The following is a 15,116-nucleotide window of genomic DNA, read 5'->3' on the forward strand; positions in this document are numbered from 1 at the left end:
TAGCTTTCTTCTAGAGTTTGTTGAGAAGAGGACATTTCGGTCGTATGTGTCCGGGCTTCTTGCATTCATAACAAGTGATTGGCTCTTTCTTCTCATTTTTATTCTTGTAGCCTTTGAACTTTCTCTGCTCATTATTCTTCTTGTAAAATTTTCTGAATCCTCTAGCTAATATTGCCAACTCCTCATCATCCATCTTGCTTTCCTCATCACTCTCACGTTTTGAAGCCTTAAGAGCAATGTTTTTCTTCTTTTCCTCATGCCCTTTTTCTGCTGCCAAATCTTCTTCATATGAAATGAGAAAACCAATTAAATCATCAATAGGTAATACATTTAAATCTTTGGCTTCCTCAATGGCAGTCCTTTTTGGTCTTCATTCCTTAGGTAGCGACCTAATGACTTTCTTAACTTTTTCGCTATTTGAAAAGGTCTTTCCTAGGGCTCCTAGAGTGTTCACTATGTCCGTAAATCTAGTATACATAGAGTACACATTCTCATTTTGTTCCATTTGGAACAATTCATATTGTCGAGTGTACCTACTTATTTTAGATTCTTTCACTTGGTTTATGCCTTCATAAACAATTTCAAGTTTGTGCCAAATCTCATTAGCACTTTCACAACTAGACACTCTATGAAACTCTTTCATATATAGTGCACAAAACAAGGCATTCATAGCCTTGGAATTTAGAGAAACTTTTCTCTTTTCGAATTCATTCCATTCCCGTGAAGGTTTTAGAATATCTTCCCCGACTTCACTTTTAGTCAAAGGCATGAAAGGACCATCATTAACGATTTCCCAAAATTTCGTAATCTAAGGCTTACAAGTAAATTATCATCCTAGTTTTCCAATACGGGTAATCGTTTCCATCAAAGTAAGGTGGTCTAGTGGTGGACTGTTCTTCCCTAAATGTGGAATCATTTTGAGTTGCCATTGATCTTTAGCTCTAAACAATTATGTCGAAATAGGAGCACCTCGCTCTGATACCAAATGAAATATAATTGTGCAACCTAAGAAGGGGGGTGAATTGATATTTTAAAAATTATCCTAGCTAATCCACAAAACAAACAATCTAACGTCTTAATAAAATTGAAAGCAATAAGTTCAATAAAAGCACAATAACAAATGAGTAAGGGAGAAGAGAAACAAACATATGAATTTTTATGTGGTTCGGCAATCCCTGCCTACGTCCACGCCTCCAAGCGATCTAAGCTTGAGGATTTCACTATCCGAGCATTTCCAAGGCTTCAACCGTTTACAATTGACTTCAAGGTGTCAATAAACCTTTACAACAAAGAGATTATCTCCCAATCTCGTTACTCAAGTGTCTCACACACTCAAACACTTACAATTAGGATAAAGAAATGAAAGTTACAACAAAACTCACTCAAAGAGTAGATATTCAAAAATGAAGAACAAGAGATGATTCAATGTTTTGTGATTTGCAAATTGAAAGCTCAAGATATCTCGTGTGCTTTTTGTTTATACTTGCTAGAGAGCTTGAAAATGAATTGGATTTGAGTTTATATAGTTTGAGCTCAAAAACTAGCCGTTATGTACATTTTGGTCATAACCAGCTTACCGTTTATGGAATCCGGTTAGCCACTTTTATGTTACCGTTAAGGCAAAAATTTGAATTTCAGAATATCAGGTATGCCGCTTTTCATATCCGGTTAGCCGCGTTTGAAATCCGGATTGCCGCTTGCGAAATCCGGATAGCCGTTTATGCTCCAAAAGCTTACTGCCCAGAATCCGGATTACCGTTTACCATATCCGGTTAGCCGCTTGCTACAGTAACAGCTATAGTGATTGTTTTTTAAATCACTTTGTGCTTTGATTATATGCATGATTGTAGGTGATAAAAAAACTCAAGTTTTATGGATGAAATGCTACAACAACAACAGACTTGAAGAAATAATAAAGAATTTGCTTACAGAAGAATTAAATAAGTCTAAATAAAAGAAGATGTTGTAGCAATTCTTGTAGCAATCCAATAGAAAATACAGACAAGACTACCCACGTGTTAACTGACAAAGCAACAACATGCAGCATAAAAAGATATGCAATCCGAAGTTTCCAAAAAAAGAGACACATGGCTACATGCTTTTGGTTGCCCTAATTCCAAGATATAAAAAGAATAAACATGAAAAATGGGGAGAGTCATCATCAAGAAAAATAATAGATAAAACAAAAGAAAAAAAATAAAATAAGAGAGAATTGAGGGCTGCAGTAAAGGATTCCAGAAGTATAAAAAAAAAAAGATCGCGAAGACTTAGCAGAACTCAATTCCTCATATTTCTTTTCTTGTTTTCATCTCTCTATGGGAATGTATTTGATGGCAAAAATGAGTATTGTTATTATTTTGTCGCATATCATGAACTAAACTTTGATGTAGTTGGGTGTTAAATAAGCTTAATGGTTATTCGACTTATATATGTGCGTTGCTTTGAATCTACTGTAACATTTTATCTTGATTTTACTTATACCAAATTCTTATTTTAGTTGACCACTCATTTAGTGGATTCTAGCTAAGAAGGAGCCTAAAAAAGGTCTGACTTAGTGGAATAAATTAAGACAATACATGGTTTTAGATTAAGTTTCTTAAGTTGAGTTAATCTCGATTCGAATAGAGCCATACATGATCTAAGATTAGTGAAGAATTAGACATATGGATTCACCTTGTGGGGTAATTGGAATCTAGAACGTATAATATTTGTGTCTAATGTTAGCATAACAATTGGTCATTGTTAGGTTGTATATAGATATAATCCAACATGCGACAGCTAAGTATGTATGAGGGATTCTGCCCAATGCTGTAGTAGATGATGTAGCAATAGTACTGTAATTGAAAAAAATATTCAATTCCATTAAGTGAGTTTAAGCATTCAACTACTCCTTTCCCATTGAGTATATCTTTATGTTTGCCTCGAGCTTTTTCCTTATTGCATTCTGTTTATTGCATTTTTTAAAAAATTTTTTTAGGTCATTAATTTTGTTAATTATTTTATTTTAATTAGATTGAAATTGCATTGTTAAGATTACTATAGTAAATCGTATAACATCAATTCTTGTGGAAACAATCTGAATACTCATAATTATATTATTTGTTGTGTACATTTGCACATTTATTGTGTACACTTGCACATTTATTGTGTACACTTGCACACTGACACCTATAGCAATACGTATCAACAAGTTTTTAGTGCCGTTACTAGGGATTGAATGCTTATTGTGATTTGTGAAATCAATTTTAGTTAGAGCCAATTTTTAGTTTTCTTTTAATTTGTTTACTGTGTTGACAGAAGTGCTCTAGCAACCCTCGCATGTGTAAATACAAACTTGTTGAATTCCAATTTGATCTAGAAATTGAAAGAACTGTAAGGAGATTGAGAAAAGAGAATAGGAATTTAGGAGAGAGTTATTGTATACACTTGCACATTGACACCTATAGCAATACGTATCAACAAGTTTTTGGCGCCGTTGCCAAGGATTGAATGCTTATTGTGATTTATAAAATCAATTTTAGTTAGTGCCAATTTTTTGTTTCTTTTAATTTGTATATTGTGTTGACATAAGTGCTCTAGCAACCCCCGCATGCATAAATACAAACTTGTTGAATTCCAATTTGATCCAGAAATTGAAAGAACTGTAAGGACATTGAGAAAAGAGAATAGGAATTTAAGATCTGCTGCCATCATAGATGATTTGCAAGATACACAGAATTTGAATCCTCAAAGAGAAATAGAACCAGTCAATGCACAAGGAAGTCAAAAAGGTCAAAATGGATAGATTATTCATGGGCAACTAAGGAACAACAATATTATCTACATGACTGATGATAGAGACAGAACCATTAGAGATTATGTAGTGTTGACCCCTCAAACCATAAATCTAGGATAGTTAAACCCGAAATGCAAGCTGCTAATTTCGAGCTCAAACTAGTGATGTTTCAGATGCTTCAAACAGTTGGGCAATTCAATGGACTACGATCAGAAGATCTTTATCTTCACCTTAAATTGTTTCTGAAAGTAAGTGATGCTTTCGAGATTACTGGAGTATCATAGGAAGCATTGAGACTTAGACTCTTTTTTTTCTTTAAAGGATTGAGCAAGAGCATGGTTGAACTCTCTACCGACTGACTTCATTACTACATGGAATGACTTGACTGGCAATTTTTTTATGAAGTACTTCACATCCACCGAGAATGCAAAATTGAGAAATGAGGCCACATCTTTTTATAAACTTGAAGATGCAAGCTTGTATGATGCATTGGCAAGATTCAAGGAGTTACTTAGGAGATGTCAACATCATGGTATTCCTTTCTGTATATAATTGGAAGCTTTCTACAATGTCTCAACCGAAGTACTAGATCGATGGTAGATGTTTAAGCAAATGGGGCCTTGGTATTTAAGTTTTACAATAAAACTTATGAAATTTTGGAAAAGATAACTAATAATAACTATCACTGGCCATCAACTAGACAAGCTACAACAAGAGGAATAATAGGAGTCTACAATGTAGATGTCTTGATAGCATTATCAGCCCAAGTAACCTCATTAACAAATATGGTGAAGGTAATGACTACTGTTCCAACAATTGTCAACCAAATTACTGAGGTATTTTGTGTTTATTGCAGAGAAGGGCATCTGTTTGATAATTGTCTTGGAAATCCTGCCTTAGTCAACTATGTGGGCAACTATAACAGACAGAACCATAACAATTTTTACTTAAACACTTACAACCCTAGATGGAGACAACACCCAAACTTCTATGGAAAAATCATAATCAAAATGCTACTATACCCAGAGGACAAAACAAGCTTGCTCAACCACCTAGATTTCACCAACAAAATCAAGGGCAAAGAAGCACCAACAATGATCAACTTAGTCTCTTAAAGCTTTGATTAAAGAGTATATTGTGAAAAATAAAACGATTGTCCAAAGTCAAGCTGTATCCTTAAGAAACTTAGAAAATCAGATTGGACAGCTTGCTATAGCATCAACCAACAGACCTCAGAGTAGTTTACCCAGCAATACAGAGGATCAAATAAGAGAAGAAAAAGAACATTGCAAAGTAATTAATTTAATATCTATAAAGGATGTTCATATCTCAGTTGGTGTACTAAAAAAAAGAGTTGAACTCATTTCAACCCAAGAAGAAACTCAAGTTGAAGAAGAACCATAATATTCCACTTTCCAGCACACTGGTGTAAACAACCAAGTTACAGCATCTGTAAAAAATGATGATCTAGTATTTATTGGTGAAGATGTTGCAACACCTACCGCATCAATCCACAACATGAAAAAAGAGAAGTAGTCTATACAACATGCTACGACACAACAATTTAGGCACCCACCACATTTTTCTCAAAGATTTCAGAACAGAAATAAGACAAGCAATTCAGCAAATTCTTAGAAGTGTTGAACCAACTACATATCAATATTCATTTAGTAGAAGCTTTAGAACAAATTTCAAATTATGTGAAGTTCTTGAAGGATATTTTAGTAAGGAAAAGAAGGCTTGGAGAGTTTGAAATAGTTGCTCTGACACAAGAATGCAGTTATATGCTTCATAACAATATACCTCAGAAACTGAAAAATCTAAGAAGTTTTACAATCCTACGCTCTATAAGAACTAAAAACGGTGGCAAAGCACTTTGTGATTTAGGAACTAACATCAGTTTCACGCTTTTATCAGTGTTCAAACAATTGGGAGTTAAAGAAGTTAGACTAATAACAATGACTTTAGAACTTGCTAACAGATTTCATACCTATCCAAAATGCAAGATTGAAAATGTATTGGTGAAGGTGGATAAATTTATTGTTCCAATTGATTTTATAATACTGGATTTTGAGGCAAATAAAGAAGTACCGATCATTTTAGGCAGACTCTTTTTAGCCACAAGAAAGACTTTAATTGATGTGCAAAAAGAGGAATTGACTATGCAGGTTAATGATTAGCAAATTACATTCAACATACTAAATGCCATGAAGAGTCCTGATGATGTTAAAGACTGTAATTTTATCAGTTTTATGGATTTTATTGTAGTAGAGAGATTAAACAGTTGCTGCAGCAATGAAAAAATCAAGATTGTAACATTTGAAGAATTTAAAGATGAAGATCTTGAAACAACTGACATTGCATGGTTAGGAGAAAAGCAACATGGAAAAACTAACAAGCAGTTTGAATCTCTAGATCTTTCAAATAGGGAAGTAAAACCTTCTGTTCCCTATATTGAGTCATCTCCTATTTTAGAACTAAAACTTTTACCTTCACATTTGAAGTATGTTTATCTTGATGACAATGACACACTTCCTATAATCATTTCATTTTCTTTAAATGCAAAACAAGAAAAGAGTTTGGTGGATGTATTGGGGAGATACAAGAAGGCCATTGAATGGACCATGGCAGATATCAAATGAATCAGCCCCTTCACATGCATGCATAAGATTTTACTGGAGGATTATTACAGCGACTCTATAGAGCAATAGAGAAGATTAAATCTCATCATGAAATAAGTTGTGAAGAAAGAGATCATTAAGTGGCTTGACGCTAGAATCATTTACCCAATATTAGATAGCTCATGGGTAGCCCAGTACAGTCTGTTCCAAAGAAAAGTGGAGTAACAGTTGTAGCAAATGAAAATAATGAGCTCATTCCCACTAAAACAGTAACTAAATGAAGAGTCTGCATGAATTATAGAAAGTTAAACAAATCCACGAGGAATGATCACTTTCTATTACCTTTCATAAATTAGATGCCAGACAAACTTGCTGGAAAAGAGTACTACTGCTTCTTAGATGGGTACTCAGGCTATAACCAAATTGTTATAGCACCAGACGATCAGGAAAAGACAACATTCACTTGTCCCTGTAGAACCTTTGCCTTCAGAAAGATGTCATTTGGCCTATGCAATGCTCCAGCAACTTTCCAGAGGTGTATGATGTCTATTTTTTCAGATATGGTTGAGCAAACACTTGAGGTATTCATGGATGATTTTTCAGTTTTTGGGGAATCATATAATGATTGATTGCATAATCTTGAAAATGTGCTAAAAAGATGTAAAGAGACAAACTTAGTGTTGAATTGGGAAAAGTGTCATTTCTTAGTATAAGAAGGAATAGTCCTAGGTCATAGGGTCTCTAGAAAGGGAATAGAGCTAGATAAGTAAAAAATAGAGGTGATTGATAAGCTTTCACTATCTACTTTAGTTAAGAGCATAAGGAGTTTCTTAGGACATGTTGGGTTCTATAGAAGATTTATTAAAGATTTTTCTAAAATATCTAAACCTTTATACATGTTGCTGAAGCATGACAGACCCTTTAATTTTGATGATAATTGTTTAAATGCTTTTGTTGAGTTAAAGAGAGCTCTTGTTTCAGCACTAGTTGTGTAGCATTTGATTAAAGTATGCCTTTTAAGTTGATGTGTGATGCTAGCGACCACTTTGTTAGAGTAGTGCTAGGGCAGAGGAAATGCAAGATTTTTCACTCTATTTATTATACCAACAAGACCTTAACTGATGCACAACTCAACTATACTACCACTGAGAAAGAGTTGCTAGCAGTTGTTTTTTCATTTCATAAATTCAGAGCTTATTTGGTAGACACCAAAGTGACTGTAAAGTCTTTGATTTCAAAGAAAGATGTCAAACTCAGATTGATTAGGTAGATTCTATTACTACAAGAGTTTGACCTAGAGATCAAGGACAACAAAAGAACTAAGAATCAAGTTGCAGATCATCTCTTAAGGCTGGAAGTAGATGCAAACGCTTTAACTAAGGAAGACATAACAAAAACTTTTTCTGATGAGTAGTTGCTAATGATACAGTATGCATAAATGTTACAGCAATCTAAATTTCTATAGTATGCAGATTTTGCTAATTACTCAGTGAGTTGATTACTACCACCTGATTTGAGCTACTAGCAGAAGAAGAAGTTTCTTCATGATGTCAGAAACTATCAGTGGGATAACCCTAGTTGTACAAGATGTGTTCAGACCATGTGATCAGAAGATGTTGATGCAAAAATTTCAAATATCTTATAGTCTTGTCATGCTGCCACATATGGTGGACACTTTGGAGGACATAGAACAACAGCAAAAGTTCTTCAATCAGGTTATTACTAGCCCTCTATTTTTAGAGATGCTTATGAGTTTGCTAAATGCTGTGCAGGTGCCAAAGAACAGGGAACGTCTCTTGAAAGCATGAAATGCTACTAACCAACATCTTGGAAGTTGAACTTTTTGATGTATAGGGAATAAGCTTTATGGGACCATTTGCACACTTTTTTGACAACTTATACATCTTAGTTGTTGTGGACTACGTATCCTAGTTGTACAAGATGTGTTCAGACCGTGTGATCAGAAGATGTTGATGCAGAAATTTCAAATATCTTATAATCTTGTCATGCTGCCACATATGGTGGACACTTTGGAGGACATAGAACAACAACAAAAGTTCTTCAATCAGGTTATTACTAGCCCTCTATTTTTAGAGATGCTTATGAGTTTGCTAAATGCTGTGCAGGTGCCAAAGAACATGGAACGTCTCTTGAAAGCATGAAATGCTACTAACCAACATCTTGGAAGTTGAACTTTTTGATGTATAGGGAATAAGCTTTATGGGACCATTTGCACACTTTTTTGACAACTTATACATCTTAGTTGTTGTGGACTACGTATCCAAGTTGGTAGAAGTTGTAGCATTGCCGGCAAATGATGTCAAGCAGTGGTGAAGTTTTTACAGAAGAATATTTTCTCCAGATTTGACACTCCTAGAGTTATTGTTATTGATGAAGGAACCCATTTTTACAACAAGATGTTTACTGCAGGATTGGTTAAGTATGAGATCAAACATAAAGTTGTTATAACATATAATCCACAAACAAGTGGTCAGGCAGAAGTGTTCAATAAGGAGAAAAAAAAGATTCTGGAGAAAGTGGTAAATCCCAATAGAAAGGATTAGTCTCTTAGACTAAATGACTCATTATGAGCTTACCGAATAGCTTCCAAAACTTCACTTGGCATGTCTCCATACAGAATTGTTTATGGGAAAGCTTGCCATTTGCCATTAGAGCTAGAACATAAAGTATATTGGGCAGTTAAAAAGCTGAACATGGATATGACAGCTGCAGCAGAGCAAAAGAAGCTACAACTTTGTGAGCTAGAAGAGTTACGATTATTCTCCTATGAAAATGCAAGAATCTACAGGGAGAGAACCAAGCAATGACATGACAAGCAAATCCAGCAAAGGGAGCTCATTCAAGGCCACTAAGTCTTGCTCTATAATTTGCAATTAAAACTGTTCCCTAAAAAATTAAAGTCTAGAAGGTTAGGACCTTTCAAACTTATCAAAGTTTATCCTCATGGGGCTGTGGAGCTTCAAGATGAAAGGACAAGTCAGGAATTTAAGGTGATGGACAAAGGGTGAAGCACTACATTGGAGCGCAGTGAATAATCCAAGGGAGGATTTGTTTTTAGAGGATCCAACTTGAGCAATCAGGGACGGTGAAGCTGAAGGATCTAAAATCAAGCATTGACTGGGAGACAACCCAATGAGGGAAGTTATTTCACATTTTTAAAGCACTCAAAATTTAGTTTTAGATATTGTTTAATTTGTCTTATTTATTTTAAATTGTGCATCTAACTTCTATATTTTCTTTTATTTTCTTATCATAAGTAGAAATTGTTAGAGGAATTCTTGAATGTTAAAAAAAAAAATTGGACAAAGAAGCAGAAAGGAAATGTTGTAGCATCACTCATAGCATAGTAGACAGAAGATGGTTCTCAAACAATATATGCATTTACCGTTATTGCTGCAGCAACAAATTGGTTGTTACAGCAACAATTTTTACCGTTGAACTGTCAGTCTTAATTTTTATTGTTGCTGGCTGACACGCTTATGTCAGTGGATCAGAATTTTTTATAAGAAAGATAATGCAATCCCTGATTTTTTGTGACATATATTTCTTCCTTTCCATTAATTTTTTTTTAAATTCAATTTTTTTTACCAAACTTATCATTTTAATTACCTCTCTCTTTCCACTTTCCTTTTACCATAAATTAGGGTTTCACTTTCAACATTTCAATTTCACTATTACTTGCTCTCTTCTCATCTGTAACTCTCAGTATCTGATAAACAGTGAACTCGAAACTCAAGTGCTACAAGTTGTTTAGAGGATTCAATCTCAGCCGACTTGTCGTTTGAGGAGTTCTTCAGAGTAAAACTGACATCCTCTCGTTCGTCAATCAACCTTTACGTAATACACATGATTTGCACGTGTAGTGAAGTTGAAATCTCATAAGCTCAAGAACGACGTCTGTGATTGTCATTTCAAGCTCACTTATGCCGTCTTGTGACAAGCACGTGAGAGAGGAGCTTATTGGTTAGATTTGGCGGGAAGGGTAGTTAGTGTAACAACCCAGAAACAGAGGTTAAAAGGAGTAGGCTCTATCATCGTCTTCACATGTTTTGGGAAACACTGAGAGTAGAGAGAAGATAGAGAGAGAAAGGGGTTAACAAGTTCTTGTTCTCTGTAAATCAAATTCTATTCTTGTATTGTTTTGTGATCTCGATTAGTGAAAGATTGTTGCTTTGTTTCCAGTGGATGTAAGCACCACTTTTTGGTGCTGAACCACTTATACTTGGTGTCTTGTTTCTGATCTTTAAAGCTTTGATTCATGTGTGTATTTGTTGCTGGATAGTCTGTGTTAATCATTCTTAAACCATCGATACAGAACTAGTGTCTTGGGGAGAATTTGGTTAATCATATCAAAGCCAAATTCACAACAGTATCTTCACATTTCTTCCTCACATTCTTATTTTTTCAACACAACAAAACTCATTTTGAATTGTTGTAGCAATGCTAAAAATCAAAGCCCGTACTAGCAGCTTGAAAGATTCAGAACATTTCTACAGCTTCAAAGCCGAGGAGAAATATGAAGAATTTATCAAGCCTCGGAAAATTTTGTAAGAAAAGCGCTTCTAATTTCCAAAACAACCAACTGGGACGATGAACAACATTTACACTGCTGCAGCATGGAAAGGATGGATTAAGTTATGTGCTCACCCCCAACACCCAGTCCTCCCAATTGTTAAGGAGTTCTACTCAAACATGTTACAGTATGACCAACACAACATCTTTGTGAGGTTTAGCCATTGATGTTGGAAAAGTCATTGAACAAGAAATTAGAGAGTATGCCATAAGGAAGCAAAAGTCTGCTGCCTTACTATTTCCTTTACTTATCACAAGCATTTGTAAGACCTCAGGAGTAAAAATTGTGGCAAGCGATAAAAGAATCAAGAATGAAGGGGCTCTCATAGCTAGGACAGTTGAAAGGATTGCTGGAGAATCTACTGCTGCAACAACTCCAAAACATCATGCTGCAACTAAATCACGGCAAGCTACAGGGATTGGGATGATGCTGCAGGAACTTAGTGAAAGCTTGAATGCATGTGTCCAAGAGCAAAAGGAGGAGAATAAGAGGTTTTGGACTTGCTTTCTACATCTTAAAGCACAAAAACATCAATTTTCCATGTATATAAAGAGCAAACATGCAGATTTCCCTAAGTCTCTACTGCAGCAATTCAATTTTCAAAGAGCTAAGGAGATTGCTCCAGCTAAAGAAAGTGAAGAAGCCGAGACTGAAGGAGAGTCAGAAGAAAAGCAGCAGCAAGAAAAAGAAGCAGCAGAAGATGATGAAGAAGAGGAAGAAGCATAGAGTGAAGAAGATGACACAATGTACACTATGGTGTGTTTGACACACTGTATTAGCCATAATGCATTATGATTTATTGCATTAGGGTATACTGCATTAAATTGTAATGCAATACTATATATGTTGTAGTATGAACTATATTATAATAAAATCATATTTTTATATGAATATTGAAATTAAATTAATATTATTTAAATTTTTTAATATTTGAGGTTTTATTAGTAAGTTTTTAAATTAAGTATTAAATATATATATATATATATTAATTTTTACAATAAAAATGATTTAGTAATGTACTTTATTAAATAATAAAAAATATTACAATACAATATAATTTAATATTATATTGTAAAAATATAACACTATATAATTATATAGTATAATATCAATTAAATTACATTATAAAATAATATGATATTAAATTATAAATTTATTTTTATTTGTTAATTTTGAATATAATTGTTTAATTTAAATTTATTTTTAAATTTATCATTTTAGTAAATAATAAATGATTAAATAAAATTGAAATAATTTTATGTACTTAAAGTAAAATAATTAAAATGATTTTATAAAATGAAAGTAAAATAATGTATTATAATTTATTTATCAAATATTTAGGTTTATTACTATCTTATATTATTATTTAAATTACTTTTTTTTTCATTTAAATATAAGTTAATATTAAAAAAATTGAAATTTATTATTATTTATTAAATAATAAAAGTCAGATTATTATATTTAAAAAATAAATTATGTTTTAATGTAATATAGTCTAAACCCTAGCCCACATGAGTTCATTTTACACATCTTTTATTATATTAACCACTTTTTTAATATAGTGCAATGCAAACAGAAATTACAACCAAACATGAGTTTAGAATAATAGTTTTATGCAATGCAATTTGATGTAATACAAGTTGCCAAACATACCGTATAAATAAAGTGATTTATGTCATTGGGTGAACTTAGTCCATTTAATTTAGAGAATTTAAATCCCTACAAGTACGAGAACTTTAACTCTCTCCGTAAAATTAAGTAGCTTTTATAAATGTGCATAATATAAATAGATCTCTCTAAATATTAATTAAAAGAATATATTTTGATATAGAAATAATTTTCTAAGATTCACCGCAATAAAAGTGATCATAGGTTGGTTCTAAAGACTTCATAACCATGGACTTGCGTTAACATGCTTAAACCTTTGCCACTTCATAATTAAGGAAATCACACAATTGCACAATTGAACCCAACTTTTTCATTAAGGCTTTCATTAATCCTTACTACATATTAATATTATAATAATCATTTGATTGGGTTATTTTTACATACCTCCCCTGAGATTTCACGTAATAACAGTTTAATAGAAAATATGGTGGTATTATTACATCTCTCCCCTGCTGTTAGTATTTCTGTCAGTTGACTGTTTATGAGCTGAGAAAATGACAAAAATACCCCTTTAATCCCAGCTGATATTTGGCAATATTCGACGGTAAAGATATGTAAGTATATTCAAAAGTCTAAAATACCCACATCAAACATAAATTTCACATTGCTCACGAGTTTGAGATTTAGGGTAAAAAAAATTAAAAAATGCTTCCCTAACCAATTCAACACCTTCATCCCATCCTCAAACGTTGAGGGGAACCGATTCTCCGGTGCCAACCGCCACAACAATCACATCACAGAGCCTTGCGATTCTCCCGCTCACCCACCCGCCGCCGTGGAACTACAACATCACTACCAGTTTCCTCCTATTCATATCCACCGGCGCGTACCCCTTGTACACATTTGATTTCCCATTCAAACTCATTGCTTCTACGTCGGCACTGTCGTGGCCGCTGTAGCTGCTTCTCTGATACTCCTCTTTCCTCGCAGCCACAGCCGCATTCGGGGAGCCGTAGCTGTTCTTCCGCAGATGAAGCGGGTTGCGTGGTAGGTCCGCCTCCGCATTGGATTGCGGACTGGAGTCAGGCTCGGGAGGGTTTAGTGCAGACTCGGGGAGAAAAATGCGGATCAAGAGCGAAGTAAAAGGATTGATGTGGATATCCTTAGTGGCAACGCCTTCGGTGAAAGAAGAATTGGGAGCAGAAACAGATTCCTTAGGTCGGGTTGTGACTCCGAAATGATCAGATTCGTCAAGCGAAGATTGGTTCCGGTTCTGTAATCAGTACTTCAACAGAAACTTGAAGAACACACTATATTTCCAAATACCAGCTAGGAAATTGTACCTCTCAGCCTTAAAGGGGTATTTTTGTCATTTTTCAACTCATAAATGGTCTACTGACAGAAATACTAACAACAAGGGAGGGATGTAATAATACCATCATACTTTCTATTAAACTGTTATTACGTGAAACCTCACAAGAGGTTATGTAAAAATAACCCTCATTTGACTACTTTCTTTCTCATAGGCTCTCTTGTATTGTTACTATTGTATATTTGTATGTACCCACACAAACAATACAAAGAAAACAAATCCGAGAACGCAACACTGTTTGTTGCTCTCTGTCTTATTCTTGCCCATTTCATCATTCTCTTGAAATGATCCGCCAAAAAACGACATTTGGGTGAGCCTGAAACGCATTATCTGATTTAGGTCTGGTGAAAGAGAGAGGGGGGTAAATACTCATGGAAATTGAGAGAATCAAAGAGTTGTTGCTTCTTTGGTGCAGAATCCGAAGCACTCGTTCGGCACTCGTGGGTGGAAACCATACCGCTTCTAGGTTTTGCACTCGCTAAAACTTCAATCTTTCACATTGTTTTGGCTTTGATTCTTGTTCCATTTACTGATTTATGAACTTTATGCATGGGTATTCTTTTCTTCAACAAATTAAAGCTGTTTCGTGCTCAATTTTCGTTTACATTTGAGCCCCAATTGTGAATGATTATGGGTGTGGTTCGTAGTGGGTATCGAGTTAATAGTCAGTACGAGATAATGAACTCTCAAAATGGGTTGTTGTTGAATCATGACACTGTTTTAGTGTTTAATTTTCCAGATTCAAAGGCTCTACGTGTCATGTTACGATCTGTGTTCTTGGCTATTGTTTTACTCTCATTGGCATGTATTAGGTCCATTGTTAGAGGATCTTCAGCTTCTTTTCTCAATATTGATATTGATGATTATGATTTGGGTTCTAAAAATTTTGAGTTCTTGAATTTGCTATTTCAAGATTTGGGCAATGAGGGTCTTATCAAGAAGGGAGATAAAGCTCTCCTTGTAGGCTCTGGTAATATCGGGCCTGTGATTGCTAGTTCAAAATTCTTTAATGATAATGAGATTCATTTGGTGGTTAAATCAGATTTGGGGCAACTAGGCTCAATTGCAGATGAGAGATTCGATTTTTCGTTTGTTTCCAGCTCTCTTGATACTAAATTTGTTGATCATGTTGTGAAAGTTGGTGGC

The 15,116-nt window shown here is 34.4% G+C and overlaps 1 non-coding gene across 1 annotated transcript; it reads right to left on the reverse strand.

The window, feature by feature from the left end:
- Positions 1 to 4,204: 4,204 nt before the first annotated feature.
- LOC112101595 lies at positions 4,205 to 4,311 on the reverse strand. The gene has a single exon (XR_002907622.1). It is a non-coding gene; the product is annotated as a small nucleolar RNA R71 (small nucleolar RNA).
- Positions 4,312 to 15,116: the final 10,805 nt, after the last annotated feature.

The sequence above is a fragment of the Citrus clementina genome, unplaced genomic scaffold, assembly GCF_000493195.1.
Source record: "Citrus clementina cultivar Clemenules unplaced genomic scaffold, Citrus_clementina_v1.0 scaffold_9, whole genome shotgun sequence".
Taxonomy (NCBI): domain Eukaryota; kingdom Viridiplantae; phylum Streptophyta; class Magnoliopsida; order Sapindales; family Rutaceae; genus Citrus; species Citrus x clementina.